Consider the following 22,753-nt stretch of genomic DNA (forward strand, 5'->3'; position numbering starts at 1 on the left):
CGAGCCGTTATAAAGTGAGCCATAGTCCCACCGTGCATTTCATACAACTATTACTAGAACTTCTTTTCAGAAGGATTTATCTACTAATCAATACCCTTCTTATTGTGCCATTTCCAGAAGTACTAAAGAGACTTCTCTCCTGAAACAGGGTTTGCCTCCCTTGTGCTTTACTCTGCCTCCCACAGTTGTTCAGTGCACAGCAGCGGATCTAACAGGTGCACCACCTAGTAGCTCTTGTGATGTGGCCATGGGCCCAATTACCTGGGGGCCTTCCCCGGGGGAGGTGAAAACCCCTCGACTGCATATAATCAAATAAAAAGCAGTGCTGCAGACACTGGAGATTATGCTCGAAATCATTCCCTTTCTTACACAGCACGTGGCAGTTCGTCACTCCCTAGATAATTCTAAACGACTGCTTTGGAAAGATTATTTCAGTTTATAAACTCGGGTACAAATTCCTCATTACCAGGGCTGCATGGGATCTGGACTCTGTCTCTTCATTTTCTTCGAGTCGGAATGTTGGTACTGAATTGAAATGGGCAGTGGTGAATTCTGCGGGGACGGCCCCCAGATTTCCTTGGAGCCACAGCGTGTGCATGTGGTGCATACTCTCTGCGGTGACCGCCTCCAGGGGCAAAAGGATGAGCCGGGCGGCTGCACCGACCCCAAAGCCCTGGGTTGTCCTCCCCCGTGGGGGGTCTTTGACCGAGCCCGCCTCTCCCATCCCACCCACCTCATTCGCTTGCAAATCACCGCGTCCTGCCCCCCAGCACCCCTAGCACCCCCAGCATCCCAGCCCCTCCAAACCCCCAGCCCCCCAGCATCCCAGCCCCTCCAAACCCCCGGCCCCCCAGCACCCCCACCCCCCTAATATCCCCAGCCCCTCCAAACCCCCGGTCCTCCAGCACCCCCAGCATCCCAGCCCCCTAGCATCCCCAGCCCCCCGACCCTCCACCCCCCAGCCCCTCCAACCCCCCCGGCCCCCCAGCATCCTCAGCATCCCAGCACCTCCAACCCCCCGGCCCCCCAGTCCCCTAGCACCCCAGCTTGCGGCCCCTCCAATCTCCTGACCCCCCCGCCCCCCAGCCCCCCGCTCCCCAGCACCCCCAGCATCCCAGCATCCCAGCACCTCCAACCCCCCGGCCCCCCAGCCCCCTAGCACCCCCAGCCCCCCAGCACCCCCAGCCCCCGGCCCCTCCAAACTCCTGACCCCCCGACCCCTAGGCCCCCAGGCCCCCGCCCCCCAGCACCCCCAGCCCCGGGGCCCGCAGCGCCCCAGCGCCTCTTCCTACCACAGGGCGCCTCTTATTAATCAGAAACGCTGAATGCAAACCAATCAGACGGAGACTTTCCTGGCTCCAGCTTCCTGCCTGCCTGAGTTAAAAGTGATGCTGGGGAGGGAGGCACCCTGAGATGCACGGAGCTTCAGCTGTGAAGATGCTATAAAAAGAGAAGAGTAGGAATGAGACAGAAGCGACACCGGAATTGCCAGAGCTGAGCTGGGCTCAACTCAGTTCCGCTGCCAAACAAGGTAAATGCTCCTCACTTCACCTGACAGGAGAAGCTATTCAGGGTTTGCTTTCTTGTAATGAAGCAGTGCCAGTCCTGCTTTTCTCCCGGTTTGCTTTATTTTGCGCTCTCTGTCTCTGTCTCTGTGTCTGTCCCTCTCGCTCCTTCCCTCATCATCTGTTTGGAGGCAGGTAAGAATACATTTTGTAGTATTTGAATGAGATAGTAAGATGCTCGGTGAGAAAACTTGCAGTGTTTGCTTCATATTTTACTTTCACCAGAGCTCTTTTCATAGTGCTCAAATTGGCATCTGGAGCATTTTTATCTAAAAACAAACAAACAAACAAACAAACCCAACAACTTTGCATTGTGTTAGTTGATTTGGGGGGTGTTGAATTACATATTAATGTGTCCCTGCATACTATTATTACATTAATTCAAATGGATGCCTGGTTTTCTCATAACTTTTGTTTACAAAATTTGAGTCGGAACTGTCAAAAATAAAGGCGTTTTTATTCATAATTTCATAAGAAGTGATTTCTTTATTTTTAATATTAAAATAAGACAATCTACAAAGAGTATGAATAACACATGTACAGATGGACATAGGCTGTCAAGGTTAGGGTGCTCACGCTACCCAGCAAAGATTTCTTCACATATTTGTGATTCTTACTCAAGTCAACATTCTGACTGTGTACCTCTGTTGGCTATAATTGCTCTCCATTATCACAGGCAAAGGTATCTTAATGTCGTAAAGACTGGATGAAAACCACAGGAGGGAGAGCTTCAAAGGCAAAACTGACATTTTTTTTTTTGAAATGATATGGAAAAAGCAATGATTTCATGGAGCACTGTTTTATTTTTCTTTGCCTACTCAATGTAGCCATTCACATCAATTACATTTTTAAGCACACTAAGCTCAAAAAAGGCATGATGAATTTGAACTACAAGATTGTCAGTATGCTGTAGTATTTACATTTAGATACTGTTAACAGCGTGTGTTCTGGGAACCTAGTTTGAATACCAAAGGTGCACTAAAGGAAAAGTGATTACCTGTAGTAGCTAAGTTCTCATTTATTTGTGTGATCAACTTTTGATGAGAATGGAGGGGACTATAGATTTGAGGAGACACTGGAGGTCTTTTCTGAGGATTTTTTTTTCTTTTTTTTTTTAATTTTTTTTCTTTTCTGAGGATTTGATGTCACTTAATATTTTGTGTTATAGATCTAGGAGATTACTAATACAGATTTTTTTTTCACAATGTTTTTGTAATCTGTGCAGCAAAAAGAAAATGATTTTGTGACAGCAAAAAGTGGTAACTTTTGCATGACAGGAGGAAATCTTCATTTGGCTCTTGATCTATGGAATTAGAAGAGTTACCCATCTTCAGTCCTAGCTAACTAAGAATGAATTTGATCATTTGCTCCTCTCAACTTGAAATGTGTTTAACATCTACTGCATTCAATGGAGGACAAATCCTATTTTCAGTGTCAGACACTGCTTCATTGCCTAGGCAATGCTATGCCACATGTAGAATACATTTGTATAACTATGAATCTGGTCAATCCAGGTTTGAATGGTAAATCTTTTAAGAGATCAAGAAAATGAAATAACATGCTATTTCAGCATATAACAGCAGAGAACTTAGACATAACATGAAGCACACATTTGTGGTCTTGTCCTCAGATTATGAATTCACCTGAAGTTTTCTCAAAGAAAGAGTACAAAATAATTATATGCCCTCAATAGATGTATGCTGAGGTGCTAAACTACTGTCGGATCTGTATTTGTTTGTTTTGAAAAATTAGAAAATGTAAGGTTAAGTGCATGGTATGAGCAAATCTAATTCTGGAAATAATGATTAGAAAAATGCTTTAGAGGAAGCAGGTAGTAGTACCAATTTAAAAGTAATTCACTAACTTCAAGTCAGATAGATTTGGTAAGACTGTGTAAAGCAAGTTGTGTAAGGTCATATTTTCTGAGATTAAAAATATGATTTTTCCCTTTATTCCATCATTTAAAAGTGATAGCTTTTAAACAATTTTGAAATGCTCTGCATAATTATTCACCATTATTGTATTCATTGCATATTTGAAGTAAGAATGTCTAATGCCACTGCTTATGTGTAACAAGATCACAATATCAAAGTTACCTTTGCAATTAGGTTTTGAAATGTTGTGTTGTTTGACTTGATAAACTGTAGTTGGATCAGAAGCCCTTCTGAATGTCACCTTCCACGGAAAGATTTCATTTGGTATTTTCCTGCAACCACTGTATATACAAAGTTTAGCCAGTAGAGTGTCCCTTCTATGGTGCATTTGCCAAATGGTATTTAAAAAGCAATAACTCGAGATTTTTTTTCCCCACTGGTTTACCTCTCTTTAGATAGTAGTAGTGCTTTGAAGCAGATACGCATTTTCTACAATATTTGCACAACGTATAGGTAGAGTTAATCAGAATGCTTTGGACAATGCTTCAAATTATATAGCATAAAATATAGGAGCAATATGGCAATTTCTTGTATGCAAGAAAGTATAAATTTAGGTGAAAGTTAATTTAAAGAATATATGTGACTGTGTCATGAATAAACATTGGCTGTAATTTGTTCTTATGAAAGTGAACAGCCTAGACAGATAATTACTTAGCATTAATACAGATGCCTCAATGTAATGGATCATTAGTTTGCTATATTCTTTAAGACTAGTTTTGTTCCCTCAAATGAAAATTTAAATCTAAAGTATAAATAAATCTAACATTTGAAAAAACAGAGTGTGATACTTTACAAAATGTCCAATGTGATATTTTAAATATTTATACTCATGACTTAAAGTATATATATATATATATATATCCTATTATATTTATATTCCATAATACATATAATATCAAATCAATGGCAATATTAACTGTAGAGTAGTTTGGCTTATTGTGAGGTGTTTTATTATCAAATTGGGTATTTTACTTCTTAAATTATCTACCTAATTGAAATTAAGCTTTCTTTTTTAAAGTTTTTACTTAAGCTTTCTTAAGAAAGAAGACAGCATGTAAAATAGACCAAAAAGACATTGGTTTTCATTAGCTTTGTCTTTACCTGATGCTAATTTATAATCATTTTCATTGAAGAACATAAGACCTGTTTCCCAAGAGTACGCAATTTTGTTCATTGTCTCTTGCATATTTGTTTTCAAAAATCAGTTGTGTCTTAAAATATATTCAAGAAAAGTTTCTTAATACTCATGGCATTATCTTATTTAGGTGCTTAAATAAAATTCTAGAACTTTAGAAAAGGGATTTTAACCACCTTCAACTCTGATGTTACATGAGTAAATGGAGGTTTAGAAAGATGAGGTTATATATCCAAAGCCGTCAAATTGCATATGAAAAATTGGCAACGTTACATGAAAATATATAATGTTGAATCATGAAAATCATATTAGGTGTACAAACACACACACACACACACAGTGGTTAACTGAAAATGTCTCCTGGATTGTTTTAAACATTCTGAAAAAGTTTTTTCTCTTATAAGTCTTTTCGAATTCCTCATCCTGGAACCACCATTATGCTTATCATTAAAATATGGTAGGAAATGCACAGTGAGTAGAGTGTCTTTATACACTTATACATTTCCATAGCAGTCCTAATATGTTAATGCACTTATCCCTAAATTTAGCACTAGTAAGAGATGGTCTTATAGCCACATTAAGAATGCAAAGTGCCTGAATAAAAGCACGGTCTCTGGAGCCTACCCAAGACATTTTATATTAGCACTACCAAGAAACACCTCCCAAAACATAAAAGTCATGATAATGGATCCTACTGCTTATGAAGGGAAAATTGAAACCTCATAAAGTGTTGTTTTTGTTGCTGTGTTTATGTGCGCATGTGTAGAAGAAAAAAGAGACAGAGAGACAGAGACAGAGAGAAGGGGGGAGACACACACACAGAGGGAAAAAGAGATTTATTTTTAAGAGGAAAGGTGGAGAAAAGGAAAAGACCTGTTAATTTCTTAAAATGACATTTAGGGCTTTATCTTTTTGTTCCTTTTCTGAGCTTTTGCATTACTTTGCCAAATTATAAATCAATTGCAGGAGAAATGAGTGCTCTTGTATTCCCTACGTCTCTTCAGGAACAAGATAAGTCTTGGTCTTTCGAATTAATCAATGAAACACCAGAGTGTATGATTGTTTCATAAGTACAAATGTAAAAGCTTGCTTTTCATATCACTTTTTGAGATTAGCCTTATAGTTGTGAAGAACATGGGTTTTTTCATTATATTTTTTTAACCTTAAACACTTATTCAGCTTCTAGTGGAAACAGCAGTGACTAATAGCTATTATTTGATTTTTGAGTTGAAAGATGAATGTGTTCCTAAATGTATTTAAGAAATATATACACCTGACAGAGTTTATATTAGAATATGCTAAGCTTACTATACTTTATTACTAATTAAGTATCCAATGCATGATGAACTTTTTCCCATAGTTACTGAAACCCAATCTTAGGAAAGTCATAATAAACAAGAAACAATATTCACCAGAAGCCAGTATAACAAGGGAGATGACAACACATATAACGATGTGTAGGCTGAGCAAATAAACACCAATAATCACTTCTTGGGACAAAAGACAGCATGTGAAATATTCCACTTTTAAAACTGGGACATCGAACCTGAAAGTTTGCAAAGGGAGTTTTCTTCCAGACACTCAAGTAACTTCTTCATCATCTATTTTTTTCTACTAAAGCAGGTTACTGTAAAAATTTAATGTAATCGCCAGGAATATTTAAGAAATATTCACTTCTGTGTGTTATAAGTACCTCAAAGCAAAGACTGTATCATAAATTCAAGAAATTCAGATCTCTTTTTCATTGTAATGGTAATTAATTCACAGGTGAAACACCTGAGGACACAAACTCACAGGTCAAATTACAAAGTAACATCTATACATCTGTATCTTCTTGTCTTTATATATATCTGCATCTATCTCTGTGTTCCCTTCCATAATTCTGTGTACCTGTATATTAGGTATCTCCATGGGCAGGTATGCTTATATGTTTATGTGTGTGTAGACTTAAAAATGTATGGAAAACAGAAAGGAGAAACAATTATTTCAATGTATAAATCAATTATAGTTTTAAGTTGTGAAAATGGTGTGACATCATACACTAAAAAGCTCTTTTGTCAAGCCATAAGAGATCTGATATAATGAAGAAGTGATAAAATAGCAATTATATATTTTTTTAATTTTAGAAAAAGTTAAATCAATTATAGTCCATGTGTTATGGTTGATTTGGATAAGTTTTTGAATAGGGAATATCATTTTTTAAAACTATAACCAGAAATAATTGTTCTCCATTGAATGTCCATAACTTTTGAAGACCTCATAAAATATAACCTCTACCCACTCTCATGATGTGAGGAAAAGTATTGCAAAGTCGGAATTATAATGCTATCTCAAATCATGTTGGTAAAAACTAGATTATTATTACTATGGGAAAATAAAGTCTTATTTTTCATTTTTTTTATATAAAACAAAGAAAGCACAGTTACATGGTAGATTTTTAAGGTATTTACTTGGCCAATTTTCCCTAGCTGAAGATTAGATCAATAAGCATTTTATACTTATTATGTAAAAATAATGTGTATAATAATATGTATTATTGGGTAAACTGCTTGCTTAATTGCAAAATTGCTTTATATTAAGAATGTAATACTAAGATTAAATATCATTTCTTTGTATCTAATAAGATATATGCAATACTTACCACAACAGTCAAGGATAAATGTTTGTATTACGGTCACTCTTTCTAGATTAATGTTATAACCTATTAGCTCATTATAAATCAACTGTATGCATGTACTGAACAGGGATTAGATTAGGTTTAACTATTAAAAGAGATAATATTTTTTCTTCTCCTCTAAATCTTGCCGGTTTATCAAGATGATGTGATATTTTACATAGATTCAATTCTGTCATGTTTTTTAACATAAGATTCAGATTTGTATTTCTGACAATACTTACTCTTCCAAATATTACATAATTAAGGCACTATTATAATAATATGTATAATTATGTATGCAAATTGTATTTGACTTTTATGCTTAGCTAGAATTGCAATCTCTGATACAATCATTAACAATGAAGAATGTTATCATACCTGCAATAAATATATTTTTCTTTATGATTAAAATTAATTTGGCCAGTTTGAAATAGCTAGTTTTATTATAAGTAAATACAAACTGAATGTCCATAATCAACATCCTTTTTTAATATTGTACTGTTAGTTTACACATTAAAGTGAAGACCTATCAGTACTGTCTATATCTACAGATTTATCTCTATAGTTACATAGAGATATAGATATGTATGACATGTCTCAACTGCACTACTTTGGACTTGAAACCCATGTCAAATTTCATTTTCAATAGCTAAATATGCATTGCTATTTAAATAGGAAGAAATTTCCAACTTTGGAAATATTTTGTGAGTTTAGAAATTAAGAGGAGAATTGTTCTGACAGAGCTAAAAAAACCTAAAGCTATATCAGGAAACTACTTGAAGCTGTAATTGGTTATATCCAAGATGAATACCCAAACTGATAGAGATCAAATGATAGCATGGAGACTAGGAAGTGGTGGGATTCCATCACAGACTCAGTAGTAGAGTCACACAACAATCTGAATTTACTAATGGTGATGCCATCATGGATATCTGACATCTCCCCAGATCTATGCTACTTTTAGGGCTTGCTGCTTGACCAATGAAGCATTGCCTTTGGGATGACCACAACCTTTATTTAAACATAGGCATGGAGATTCTTCTCCATTATACCCAAGACTAAATTGTGTTTATGGAAGTCTTACACTGACATTGAGTTTTAAGTGTATTCAGGGAGGAACAAAATGTTACTTCAGAATAAAATTGTTACCAGTATGTGTATGTCTTGCATTTATTCCATTCACCATATTTATAAATTGTATTCTTCTCAAATTGAAAAAAAAAAATTTAAGTAAACAACCCATAGAAAAGAATGTGAGGAAATTCTATCATCTGGAATGAAAACTTTATCCAGATTATGGGTTTGTACAAACACATCCCTATTTATAAACAATATTTTGTTGTATAAAATATGGGTCTGAAAGAAGATTTTAGAATATAAGTAACTTTAAATTATAAAACTCTATTCATATTCAATACAACAGCTTTCTCCCCATAAGAGATGTCTTATCAGCTAGCAGTGATATATATAATTTATTAAAACTGGAATTTTAGATAATTCTTCTAGATGTAATTACTTGATGTTTTTATTATCTTTTATTCCTTGCATTTTGGCTTCTGCCATCTAGAACTCATATGACAACTGCTCTTCAATTCTCTCCATTTCAAGAAAAATTTAAAAGTATTAACGAATCAATCTCCTACAAGTATATTTTCAACCAATTCAGCATATAGGAAAGTAAGCATATGTTAAGATTACAGAAGGGATTTTTAGTAGCCAGGATGTGATTTAGAAGTTCTAAGCATATGTATTAATGAAATATATCTAATGATAAATTAATACGTATATAACTCTACATGTGCATATATGATACCCCAATATGTTACTCTTTGTAAAATGCTCATTGACATGTTATATGCTCAAAGTGTAACATGCATCTTCTCCTTCAAATATAATTATAATATGTGGGAAAAGATTTTACACCCATCTTTTTATTTTTTCTCTTACACTTTAACTTAAGCTGTGCATTGTCCACTGCCTTCTACCAAACTGAGTACAAATTTATGGTGATTCGCAAAAAACAGTTTTTTTTTTCCATGCAATGAACTGTGATGATTTATTTCTCTTGCTGTTTTTAATTAACATGTGTTTTCTTACCTTTATTGCAACTTTAGCTTCTGTTTCTGCATTTACTGCTTTGCTTCTTTCCCCTTATCATTCATTATTCCCCACCCCCACTCCTCCTCCACTTCAAAAGACAGTATATTATTTAAGTACAGTGCCTACCTTCTTTAATGTGGCTTGCCTTTTGGGGAGGTGCTTCAGTGAACTGTAACAGAAAGGTAGCTTTTCCAACATGAGAAACTCCTTAGATGTGGAGCTAATAAAAATCGGTTTACATATTCATGGATGATTTTAGACACTCTTCACCATTCCACCTCTTCCTTACTTTCACTTTTCTAATTGACTGGAAGTGGGTCTCGCAAGGAATGAAGTATTACCAAGATCACAATTCATTAAGAAGAGATGAATAGAACAAGGAGACTTAACTGCTTCTGACAAGAAGGTTTGACTGTGGGATCCCTGGGTGGCGCAGCAGTTTGGCGCCTGCCTTTGGCCCAGGGCGCGATCCTGGAGACCCGGGATCGAATCCCACGTCGGGCTCCCGGTGCATGGAGCCTGCTTCTCCCTCTGCCTGTGTCTCTGCCTCTCTCTCTCTGTGTGACTATCATAAATAAATAAAAATTAAAAAAAAAAAAAAAAAAAAGAAGGTTTGACTGTAAGTCCGGGAATACAGCCCTGCATAAGGATTTTGGAAAATTATTGAGACAAATTGGGGCTTGAAAACCTAAGGCTATCCTTACATACTGAAGTTTCATAAGGCATGTGTGTGAAGAGACTAATTGGCAGATCGTTTTGGTATTGACTGCTTGGCCTCAGAAGTCTCAAAATTGATGCATATAAAACTTTTCACATTAAGAAGCTGATCTTTGCCCCGTTTCCCTGTAATAGAAGTGACAGTCCATCGTATAGTTTGCAGGCGTAGGTGGAAGCAATGCTTCTCATAACGTTAGTACAGTAATGTAGTATCCTAAATATGGACAGCCTATTCAGAGTCCTCTATGCACCTTTGCTCTTGTCTTTTAAACATCACTACCAGGAAAAAGGCCTTCGGATTATTTGCAATAATCAATCCATCCACTGGATGACTGTTTCATTTTCTTACCCTCAAATGTACTCATTATTGAATACCTGCTCAGTCCCCAGGCTCTGTGCTGGTAAAACATGTGCTGGGGAGACCCTCTCAGCCAAACCACTGTTGTTTCCAAATAACTTCACTCGTTAGAGATTCTCTTCTTGCCATACGTGACCAAATGTATCTGCTTGTAATTTCACTTTTTATTTTGTCTTAGCCTTGTCCACATAGCTTGGAATCTTTAATCCATCCCTATCTGATAGCATTAAACTCATCCAAAAAAACCCTCTGTCAATCCCATCCTTGCTATTCAAGTATAAATGTTCCTCATTACTTCAATTTTAAAATACGTAACATTTTATAGACTGCTCTACCATTCCCGTTACGCTGTGTGAAATGAACTCATTTGATACTGTCTCTAAAGTTGAAATAGAAAATCCTAATGTGAAAAAGGGAGCACAGAGTAGCTGGGACAAAACTCCCTTTTAAAAGCTACTTTTCGGGACATCGGGGTGGCTCCGTGGTTGAGTGCCTGCCTTTGGCTCAAGGTGTGATCCTGGATTCCCAGGTTCAAGTCCCACATCAGGCTCCTTGCATGCAGCCTGCTTCTCTGTCTGCCCTGTGTCTCTGCCTCTCTCATGAATAAATAAAATCTTTTAAAATAAAATAATAAAATAAAATAATAAAATAAAATAAAAGCTACTTTTCAAATTAATCAAAGACCATGTTTTTATCATACCTCCTCACTGATTCCATAAGACATACAGAGGAAAAAAAATTGTGATTTGTAGTTATTTCTTATAAGGTGTTTCCAAATCCTGAGGACATAACCCTTGTCATATTCTGCATTGGTTTATTCCTGTCTAGTCCCTGGCGTACTTTTCTTGTAAAAACCTTAGTATCTCTTTGCTGTATTTTTATAATAACCTTTTAATTGTTCACTTAGCCAACAATTTAACAATTGATGCATTCCACAAAGGATAATTGTGTAAATTAAGAATATGCTCAAGTAACCCCACCCCCAGCCCGTTACCCCTAGCCCATACCTCATCACATCTAGAAAAAAATCAATACTCCTTCAGCCTTGAATCCAAGTTCTTCAGCAGCTGGTTTACCTTACAATTTAACTTTTTCTGCTAAATTTAGTCTTAAAAATATGGTCACTAGCCTAAAGGTGCCCAAAGTTTAGGTCTCAAATGACTTAAACTATCCTGAATCTTTATAGGAACATTATGTTTATGATTTTTTAAAAGATTTTATTTATTCATTCATGAGAAACAGAGAGAGAGAGAGAGAGAGGCAGAGACACAGGTGGAGGGAGAAGCAGGCTCCATGCAGGGAGCCGGACTTGGGACTCCATCCTGGGTCCCCAGGATCACACACCCTGGGCCTGAAGGCGGTGCTAAACCGCTGAGCCACACAGGTTGCCCTATGTTTTTTATTTAATGTGAGTTCTTTGGAAAAAAAAAAAAAAAAAAGTCTAAAGCTTTCATGATATTCATGGAATTTACATATCACCCCCAAAAAGATATTGAGTGCTTGAGTACATGAATTAAAATATCAATATTTAACAATACTACTTTTCTGGAATAAGAGTAAAAATGCAGGAGGCTGGTGATGTCAGTAGACACGCAGCTTCTTCCCACCTCCATTTACTTGTTCTGTTTTGTTGGTAGGTTACCTTCATTTTTGGGTGCAAATTGTTTCATAAACAAAATGCAATAAACAAAAAGTTTAAATAGGTAATATTTTATGGCTGGAAGGAGCAAGCAGAGTCCTGGGGTCAGACATCCAAACTATATGAGTTTGAGAAAGTCTTTTAATGCCTTAGAGCTCTAGGAGCTTCTGGTGTTAAGATATTAGCCATATTTATATTATAGCATAATATGAGAAAACATGATTGTTCCTAGAGCAGCTTCTGTTATTACTTTTATATTATTAAGAATGTTATTGGTCAGGTTCATTATATTCAGGTAAAGATTGTTGGGACTCTCCATATAAAAAAGCGTGAGAAACTGAGTTTAATTTGATGTCTAATTTCTTTGTTCTTGAAATTAGGTAGGATAAACCTAGAAGTTAGTTACAACAGAACGAATGTACATATTCATATATGTCATATGGTTCCTTAAGTTGACATAACATGCAATAAAATATTTTGTGTTGTAAATCTATACATATTAAAATTAATATAGAATATTTATTCTTATAAATAGGATATATAAGGTTTATTGCTTGAAGTTGGAATGAGTATATTACACCTGGATCTTGGAGACATGAGTGAGTTACAAAAGTCTTTTAAATATAAGTAGCATTTGGTAAATTTTCAATGGTAATAAAATTTCATAGTGTCTCATGTCATCACATATTTTTTTTTCATCACATATTTTAATGCCAGGTATTTAACTTTCCCCTTCTAGCATTTTATGGCTTCTCCCTTTTACTTGTTGAATTTATTGAGTATAAAGTGAATGGCATTCTTGACCTTCAAATGAATAGAGCTTATAAAGGTGGTTTATTTGTGTAAGAATTTTACTCTGTTTTTAAAAAAAATAGTTCAAATAAAAATAGTGTTAATGGTTTCATGCTTATGAATAGCACTTATAAAAATTAACTTGAAAGTTATATTTGTGTTGAATGTTAACAATTTGATAGTTTATCCATAATCTGTGTAAAACAGAGTTAATGTTATTTATGAAGCATAGAAATTATTTTAAGCTGTATTTTTTAGTAAATTTGTTCCACAATCAGGTATGGATGCCAAATGTTTATTCGACCTTTATTGTGCATTCAGCATTTCTCTAGGTGCTGAGGTTATAGCAGTAAATATGACACAAGGAGATTCTAATCACAAGAAGGTACTCTCTAAAGGAGTGATACAAATAATAAATAAGATAAATGTGGTATTGATAAATGCTGAGAAAATAGGTAGTGTGATGGAGAGTTATTGAAGGGGTAGGTGGAACAGGGTATATGAGGGAAGTTTTTCTGAGAAGGTAAAATCTTAATTGATTCTAAATGAAGAGAAGGAAATATGAGAAACACTATTTTAGGTGGAAGAAATGGCAGACTCAAAAACCTGGAATGTTAACGAATTCTGCTATTTTATAATATATTCAAAATAACAATTTTAATTCTAATATACAAACACTATGATGTTCTATGATGCCTATTTAGATATTTATAAACTTAATAATAAGAATGTGAACTGAACATTTTCTGGTTTTCATAGTAATGTTTTAACAATAATCTGCACTCATTTCCTTTTGCTTCAATTAAATACATAGTCTTAAAATAATATATTTATTTTTTATGTATACAAAGACTTGCATTAAGTGTTAACTACTTAATAGTAGTGGGAATTTCAGACAGCTACAGTAAAATATTTAAATTATTAACTAGGAGTGTTCAAATTATTAAGTTCTCTAGTTTCTCTTTGAGATTCTCTAGTTTCTCCTTGAGATTCACTCAAGCTGAGGCAGAGAAGAATATCTAATTGTGAGGAAACTAATCTGCTTGTGTATATCTCTGTATCATTATCTATAATGAGAAGGGACAGTTAGCCTTACAACTCTTTCTTCCCCCACACCCAAAATAAATCCATAATAGGATTGATCCTCCTTTATCTTGAATTTTGGGGAGATTCTATTCTTTTTGAAGGCACTAGAAATAGCAAAATCTGTCCTAGAATTTTTTCAAAAGCCTTTAAATGTGGATTCCCTGTGTGATTTTATCTTGGACATGATTTTCATACTTCTAATATAGTTTCCAAAAGAAGGAATCTAATTAAGTGACTGAAATTCTTTTCCACTTCTGAGGGTCTGCTTTCTGTAGGTTCCATTTCCATCACTTTGTTAGGTCATGCCTATCTTTGTTTTCTGGTACTTTTCTGGCTTTTCTTCTTTTTATACTGATTTTCCCTGTTCAATGATCTCCAGTTAAATTTTCTGAGATAACTATATTAAACTAACTCTTATTTCTTTGTACCAGAACCCCAGACGGTCTTTTGGTTGGTATTCAATATTTTCCTAACCATGTCTAAATTAGATGACTCTGTCATCTTCTCTTGGGTTCTGGATATACAATGTATCTATTGAAAAAGTGACCTTTATCCTCACAAAGACTGGTTAGACATCCATCTTTAAAAGGACCATGGGGGCACCTGGGTGACACAGTCAGTTCAGAGTCCGACTCTTGGTTTCTGCTCAGGGTGTGATCTCAGGGTCAGGGAATTAGCCCCATGATGGGCTGTGAACTCAGTGCAGAGTCCACTTAAGATTCTCTCTCTCTCTCCCTCTACCCTCTCCCTCCTCACGTGCTTTCTTTTTCTAAAGTAAATAAATAAATCTCTGAAAAAAATAAATAAAAAGACCTATGGGCATGGTACTCAATGTTTATTGAGAGGTCTACACCATTTGCCAAAGTAAACAATTATAATGATAACATTCTCTCCCTAAATAATGTACAGATAATATGCTTCTCATCCTACATAATAGTGTTCATGTGACTAAGATGTATTTTATAGTTATAAAACAAAAATGGAAATATGGCAATTTGGAGTTTTAAGATTGTATTACGAAAATTTATTGGTTTGTTTTCAATGAGGAAATACAACAATATGTTTTGGGTGAATCATGTTTAGCTAAATTATTCCTTAAGCAAGTTTTATATTGCTTAATTATGAAATGGACTCCTATACCACATTGGAAAGTAGAGTTTTTATAACTTTTGGTCTGATCCTAATTCTGTATCTCCGAAGTCCCTGCTTCTCCTTTTGGTAACCAAAATCTGCCTGCCCTTTTCTTGAGCTACCGAGTACAGAACAAATCCCCACAGAGTAGGCAAAGATGTTGACTTAAATGTTACCTGTAATGGTTAAGAGCTCAGATTCTTCAACTAAAAACATCAGCTCCTCCTCTTGCCTCCAGCGTGGTCTCAATTAATTTACTTTATCTTCTTAAATTTCCTTCCTCATATGAGAATGTGGATAATTGTATTCATTGGGATTGTTGTCTAGAATGATTATGATAATACATGGATCAAAGTGGTTATCATAGTAGCCACTTAATAGTTATTAATTTTGCTTACTATTATTACTAGTAGTAGTAGTATATTTACAGTATACTCAAACTGTCAGTTTCTAATACTGTTTTTAGATAATTTTACCATTGTACTTGGGAAAAGTATAATATTGTGTAAATTTTCAGGGGTTTCCTTGTCTAAACTCCTAAAAGAAATTAAAAAGTGAGAAATAATTATAGCTCCAAATAATTGATGGAAAGATACTTTTGACTTGATTAGGCAACATATTTTTTCCAAAGAAATATACACTGGCTTTTAAAAATATCATATTATCAATCATGAATGCAGAGAGTGGGAGTAACAATATGAACATATTGGAAAAATTGAAGAAATGTTAAAAATTATGTAAGCAATCACACTTTCAAAAGGCACAGGACACTAAAAAAACACTCCCAATTATAAAAGCATGAAAAATATGTTTGAAAATGTATGAAAAATTTGAATCCTGGAAAATATTTGTTAATTTTCATTAGTAATAAAAATAGAGCCAAGTTATCATAATGGCTTCTAATGATATTACAGGCTATTTTAAAATAAAAAAAAAAAACATATATTCTATAAAATGTGATCTCTTTCTTGGAAGAAATTTTAAATTGAGAAAAGAATGATTCAATATAATCAAGGATTATTACAGCAAGAACTGACATTTTGTTTAATTGACTGATTTTACAGATTAGGATAGCAAGACACCAGGAAACTTGTTCAAAGTGATGCTAGAGGAGATAAACCAAGAGTAGAATCCAGATCTCCAGGAACAGATTATCTGATTAATATTATTTTATCAATGTAAATCCTTATATTTTTACAAAGTTGTTGTTAATTCATAACCTTTCACATGTAAAATATGGCATGCTAGTAAACATGGGTAGCTAGAGGTAAATAATGATTGCCATTTGATACACCTCTGTGGTTGGGCCTAGATGTCTCCACAAACTTTGCTGAAAGAATAAGATGAACCTGCTGAACTCTGCAAGTAGAGAAGAAAAACAGATTTATTTATGCCAAGTCATATGCTGTCTGCAAGAACTAAAGTGCAGTTGACTAATTTTTTTCCCAAATTTTACATGGTGGAATGACACTCCAATCTGGTAAAGAGAACAGTGGATGGGAAATAAAAAGGCCAGAATAAGGGGTGTGCATCATTTGTCAAACTGGAATTCAATTTCTTCATTCACAAAATTATAGACTAGAAAACATCTAAGGGCTTTATCAGTTCCAAAGTCCATGGATCTTTGCTTAAAATAAGTACATTAAACTTTCAGTTGTTTCTCAAACAAGCTTCCATCTTGTTGGTAAAAAACGTAACAATAGAATAATGGAGATGCATAGGAATGCCTAAGCATTCCTTTGACTGGGATATCATGTTCTTATGTCTGTTGTTGTTTTTCTTTTTCTTTTTCTTTCTTTTTTTTTTTTTTTTTTAATGCCTGACCTATTGAAGATATTTTCTGAGATGTGGAGATTTCTGTGTTAGTTCTAATTGCATCTCTTCAGTTGAGCTTCTCCGTATGCCTAAATGTCCTCCACTCATATCAGAATTTCCATGTATAAAAATATGATTTGAAATTTCATTGTTGTCCAAAAGTACTCAGAAATGTATCTGTTGATCATCTCTATAGGATCACTCTGTTTGAAACATTCTTTTCATAACTATGATAATGGATTCAAATTAGCAACCACCTAAAAGAAATTTTAGAAATTCAAGTTTCAGTCATGTGTTTTATTTTTTTTTCAGTCATGTGTTTTAAATCATTTTTTGTGTGTAGATAATTCAAATAGTGTGATCTGCTCATCTAATTGAACTTCTTTCTATATATTTCTGCAGTTATAAAATTATGCTATTTTTGCATTATTTATATATACAAATTATTTCTATATTAAAGCAAAGATTGCATGATATGGAACAGTTTCTTAATATAACCACTCAATCATTGACAAAAACAAATACATCAGTTCATCAGTTTTATTTTATTTATTTTTTTTAAAGATTTTATTTATTTATTCATGAGAGACACAGAATGAGAGGCAGAGACACAGGGAGAGAGAGAAACAGGCTCCACGCAGGGAGTCTGATGTGGGTCTTGATCCCTGGTCTCCTGAGCTGAAGGCAGGCACTAAACTGCTGAGCCACCCAGGGATCCCCCAGTTCATCAGTTTTAAAGATAAAATTGGATCCATTTAAAGGGCAAACGATCCTAATGCCAAATGAATTCCCAAAAAACATTCAATTTATAAAAGACCAGATTTTTTGAAAAAAAGGATTAAAGGTTATTTCTTTGAGACATTATATATTAGCATATTTTAATAAATCTGTCCTTGAATACCATTTCATTGATTTAGGTCAACAAATAGTCCATCGGCAACTTAAAGTTTTAGACTCCTCAGTTAAATCTATAAGAAATTACTACCCTTAGCTATGTTTTATCTATAGTGTTATGAGACAAATAAGAAAAGCATGAGTGTGTAAGATAAGTTCTCCCAAATCACAAAAGAGCAACAACACCCTCTGTTTCAATGTAATGTCTTGAGAAAACAAAACAATACAAATATCTGATAGTCAATTAAACATTTTGCCTTCACAATCTATTTACATGAAAATTAATTATTTATAGGTAAATTATCTCTTCTCTTTGTGATTTCCTACTGGAGTTAGATTTCTTTCTGATGTTCTGAAGAAGGAAATTAATCTATTAATTAATTAAATTAATTTCACTGTGAAATAACATTTTGTAATAAGGAAGCACAGATTCTGTTTTTCTTTGGCAAGGAACCATTATTTATAATGTTATCGTGTCCCCAGTCTATGGGGAAAATGGATAGCAGCTGTGTTAGATAAACCACATACACAATTAGCATACAGAATCTCTTTGCCCATGATATTGCTAAAGTTATGTAAAATATTACATATTCCTGGTTTAAGTTTTATAGATGCATCATGTTATATATTACTTTTAGGTGTTTTCATGTACGTGGAAACAATTTCAATATTATTAGTCCTATTTATACAAATGTAGAACAAAATCATGTGATTCAAGTTACCTGAGGCTTATTGATTCCTCCCCTTCCTATAGAGTCAATATTAAGAGATTTTACTTAGTGTCCCTTCCATTTTTGTAATTTATTTTTGTAATTATATGATAGTTGAAAAAATAATTTTCTTCTAGGAGAATATACAATCTTAGGACCATAAGTTTAACACACAATATGTCAATGTTAAAAAGTCAATATCAGACCCATTTAAATCATCTAAACACAGTGTGCAATTCATATGATCCAAAAATCTCAGTCATAAAATCAAGCTATTTAGCACAATACTTTAGCTCCCTCTTTTGGATGGCCCAAATGCAATATAAAAATATGAGAGAATGCCCTAATATGTTCTCTTTTCAACTGTCATTTTATATTGGAGATCATCTTTATTCTATTATTAAACTGCATAAAATTAATCATTTTAATCTGTTTTCTAGTGAAAATAAGTCAAATCTACTTCCGGAATTTCTTTATTTTCTGGTTGAATACTAAGGTATTGCACACTTCATTTTAAAGATGTATTTTGACAGTGTTTTAATATGTATTATTTAAAATGAATTAATGTTTAGTTAATTTTAAAATGATTTTTTCAGTACTATTTCTCCAAATAAAATATTTGAGCTCAGTTGTCTCATAAACCATGGACAAGTTATCCTTAAAACGTGTAATAACCAAGAAAGACTTTTAAAAGTATTGAACGCAAGATACTATAAATTTGGTGAATTCTTAACTTTAAAGATTCTTAAACTACTTTCAGTAATGACATAAACAATAACACACCGAGATGTATGAAACAAGCAATTTATGTAACATCTTAGATAGACATATGTATGTTATGCAAGCCTGTATGTGCTGCTTGTGTTTATAATATATCTTATACATACACTTATTACTTGAAGAACACAGATTTGAACTGCACGATTTCACCTACACATGGAATTCTTTCAATAAAAGAATTCTTTCAATAAAATGTATATTCTCTTATGGTTTTCTTAATACCAATTTTTTTCTCTAGCTTACCTTAATAATACACTATATAGTACATATACTAAATATTTGTTAACTGTTTATGTTATTGGTCAGGCTTCTGGTCAGCAGTAATTATTAGTAGTTAAGTTTTTGAGAAATCATATTTACATGTGAAGTTTCAACTGGGTGGAAGTTTGTTGTCCCTTATCCCCATATGGTTCAAGGGTTAATTGTATGTAATAAATACTTAAAATAGTTTATATATATGTATGTATATATATCTTATGCTATAATATTATCACTGAAAATAGTTTAATGCTAACACTAAAATAATTCAAACACTTGAAATGATATTTTGTTTTAAGCTATTATATTTCTTGCAGTGATTGAACTCTATGTATTAAAACATTTACTATTGAATAGCCTAAATATAATTATATATTTATACTATAGTTGATGGAATTTTTGCCTTCCAGCAAAAAAGAAGTTATATTTTACACATCTGAAATTATAAACGAAGGTTTATATCTTTCTGTAGTTTTTTTTTTTTTTTTTTTTTTTGCAATTGAAATTTATTTGCTGGGATGCCTGGGTGGCTCAGTGGTTGAGCATCTGTCTTTGGCTCAGGTCGTGATCCCAGGGTTCCGCGATCGAGTTCTGCATGGGGTTCCCCATGAGGAGCCTGCTTCTCCCTCTACCTGGTCTCTGACTCTCTCTCTGTCTCTCATGAATAAATAAAATAAAATCTTTTAAGAAATGTTTTGCTAACTTTCTATTTTGGAAATAGAACACATTTTAAGAGAATTAATTTTTTAACGTCATTATTATGCTCAATATAGTAGAAAATTAAGACAAACTTCCAGATTAAAATATTTTTTAAAATTACATTTTTGAAAATTAATTTTGAAATACTAATGCTATCATATAATTATGCAAAATAAATTATCATGGGTATGTCATCACAGGAGAGTCCAAAAGGAATAGAATTTTATCCCATCTATTCCAGTTGTATCTACTTCCTAAGCCTGATCTCTCAGAACAGCACTTCTTCTAATGCATTTAAATTTATTGCTACTTTAAATTACAATTGTTTTTGAACAACTCAAAAATATGAATATATCTTCTGGGGTGCATGGATGGCTCAGTCACTTAAGGGTCTGACTCATGATTTCCACTCAGGTCATGATCTCAGGGTTGTGAGATCAAGAGTCCTGCACTGGGCTCTGCACTAGGCTTGGAGTCTGCTTGAGACTCTTTCTCTCCCTCTGCTTCTCCCCCAGCTCTTTCTCTCTCTCTCCCTCTGTCTCTTTCTCTCTCAAAACAAAAATAAAAACAAAACAAAAATTCTATTAATGTTAAAAAATTATATATTTTCCAAAGTCCACATACAGTGTAAGAACACTAGAAATCTTTGTATGTAGGGAAATAACTCACTCTTCTCTTAAATACCTTTTTTTTTTTTTTAAGATTTTATTTTTTTATTCATGAGAGACTTGGAGAGAGAGAGGCACAGACACAGGCAGAGGGAGAAGCAGGCTCCATGCAGGGAGCCTGATGTGGGACTCAATCCCAGGACTCCAGGATCATGCCCTGAGCCAAAGGCAGATGCTCAACTGCTGAGACACCTAGGTGTCCCATTAAATATCCTTTAAAATAGAAGGATATTTTAAATCGTTTCCAATGAAAGAATTTAATAATCTACTTCATCTGCACTGATTTATGTATTATTTTCATGCTTCTTGATTAAATGGCCATATTTTTCCCAGCTAAATGTGAGTTGGCTGCCATCTTTGTACTAATTTTTCTGTTCTGTTGAAGTATAAATTAAATACCAAATATGCAGAAGCTTTACTAGAAGCTTGATTTCAACATGTATAAATGCTACATATGGCAATTACATCTCCTCAACCTACACACAAAATGGCACCAATATCATACAAATATAAAACCAGCACGTTTACTAATATTTTCTAGTTATAGAGACAGAAAGAGTGAAATATTTATTTACTTTTTTAAGAGTGAAATATTTAGACAAAGAGGTTGAAACTAATTCTGAGTTATGAAATGTTAATTAATATGTTATTTTTCTAATGTTACATATAAATAGTAACATATAAATAGTAAGATGAATTGAGCATCTTAGAAAAATCAAAGAATAAAAAAACAGAGTAAAAATCTTATTAAAAACATGCAAAATTTCATATGTATCACATATATCAATTTCTCAGTCTATCAATATGAGCCTTTCCAAATCTATATTCTCATCTGAAATACCAGATGTGTACCTAATTTCTCTGGCCTTTTAAGCTGTTCTTTCTTTCATTTCCAAATACCTAATTTTAGTTGCATGATAAAAGCAAACCTAATCTACCAATTATTTCTTTAAAATACCTAGGAGTCTTTTAAAATTCTGGATTTCACCTATTACCATTTGTTTAGGATTGGTCTTCAAGGTTCTCAGCCCATGTCAATGCCTAACCCTCACTAGGCTTCTTGTTTCCCTTGGTTCTACTAATACTAGCACAGAATAGCAAAGAATAATGATAATATAATGCAGCACCCTTGACAGAAGGGTAAAGGGAATGAAGATATTGTTAGGGAACCAGAAGAAATAAATCTGGAAAGAAATAAATTACATGCAGCACATCACTGCTAAATCTAAATTCCACAGTCCATGTAGTTTCCCAGGACTTGCCTACTGGCCATCTCCATCCTTTGCTGTCAGGTGGCTGCCATGTAGCTGGGGAACATTTCTCTAACCGGCATGTATTACTTTGACAGTAATTGTTATATGGGAATTCAGAATCCTCAATCCTTCCCAGGCTATGAGAAAGTATTTTTAAAAAGTAGGATAATTTACTGATAACATATCTCAGAGATGCCAACTTTTAAACAAAATTTTGCAATATGAAAGAGAAAGATTAATATCCCTCTATGATATGTGAGCGTTTGGATTTTTCCACCAGAAAGCACAGGGCCATCGCTTAACCCATACTTATATGATTTAAAGGATTCCCTGAGGACAGAAAGTGCTTTCATAAAGACAAATCATAACTTCTAAAAGAATCCAAAAAATGCTATTAATTTTGTCAATATTTTGTCGTTAATAACGACCCATGGGTTAGAACTATTTTGCACTATTTTTCTCTCTTAACTTTAGGTAGATATAAAAATATTTAATTTCTGTATATTTAAAGTGTGGTTAAGGAAAACCTATATACATCTGAGAAATGTCTTATTCATAATATG

General features: G+C 34.1%; 1 protein-coding gene across 2 annotated transcripts in view; it reads left to right on the top strand.

Moving 5' to 3' along the window:
- Positions 1 to 1,372: 1,372 nt before the first annotated feature.
- CDH9 (cadherin 9) overlaps positions 1,373 to 22,753 on the top strand; it is a 130,463-nt gene continuing 109,082 nt past the window's right edge. The window contains exon 1 of one of the 2 annotated variants that reach the window (XM_072825016.1): positions 1,373 to 1,531. The gene's annotated coding sequence lies outside the window, so the exon portion shown is untranslated. Of the gene's footprint in view, positions 1,532 to 1,565; positions 1,701 to 22,753 lie in introns of those variants that run through there. The other variant, XM_072825017.1, reaches the window with a different exon arrangement.

Source organism: Canis lupus, chromosome 4 (genome assembly GCF_048164855.1).
Source record: "Canis lupus baileyi chromosome 4, mCanLup2.hap1, whole genome shotgun sequence".
Classification (NCBI taxonomy): domain Eukaryota; kingdom Metazoa; phylum Chordata; class Mammalia; order Carnivora; family Canidae; genus Canis; species Canis lupus.